Source organism: Rutilus rutilus, assembly GCF_951802725.1.
Source record: "Rutilus rutilus genome assembly, chromosome: 19".
In the NCBI taxonomy this organism is placed as follows: Eukaryota; Metazoa; Chordata; class Actinopteri; order Cypriniformes; family Leuciscidae; genus Rutilus; species Rutilus rutilus.
Window position 1 is genome coordinate 35,036,518 of NC_140232.1, and position 981 is coordinate 35,037,498.

The window sequence follows — 981 nt, forward strand, 5'->3', positions numbered from 1 at the left end:
GGATTGATGTGTCTTTATCGTTTAATGTGTTTTTGATTGAGCATTTTTACGCAAGTCATTACAGTAACATAAATACAAACAATAGAAGTATAAAAACATAGCATTTGTTCTCTAAATCAATTAATTACATCATCAAATCAAATAATTACATCAGAACTACACCGAAAGGAATATGGTTTTGGGAAATTGTTGATGCATTTGAACCACATGTTACAGAAAAACAAAGCTGAAATATCGGCTTTATTAATTCACAATAACCAGAACGATGAAATAACAGTAATTTTAATCTTTTTTTTCAAAATATTCACACGCAATATGTTGGTATACTGGAAATAACGATTTGACACATAAATAACCATCATATCCACAGCCTGTCTGTCTCTACCCACAACACTGAACATAGCAGCAGCTCTCAGAGAACCTTCCAGAAACATCCATGTAGAATAAGTCAAAGCAAGTTCGGTTGGCTGTAATTTTGCACCGAATAAAAATAAATAAAATAAAAATAAAAACTGAGACAAAAAAACTTTTATTTTTTTCAAGTAGTTCTATCTGCAGATAGGAGCCCTCTGTTTGTGTCTAATGACCCCTGGCGTTCACGCTTAGAAACTGAAACACCAAACCATCACTGAAGCTTCCAGAGGCCTTCAAATACAGAATCATTAAGACTTCGTAAGGTCTCTTCTGCTCACCAAGGCTGCATTTATTTGATCAAAAATACTGTAAAAATAGTGAAATATTATTATAATGTAAGTCATCAGTTTTCTATGTGAATATATAGTAAAGTGTAATTTATTCCTGTGATCAAAGCTGAATTTTCAGCATCATTACTCCAGTCTTCAGTGTCACACGATCCTTCACAAATCACTCTAATATGATGATCAAGGAACATTTATGATTATTAGCCATGTTCATATTTTTGTGGAAACTGTGATACACTACCATTCAAAAGTTTGGAGTACGTTTTTTTTTTTTTTATAA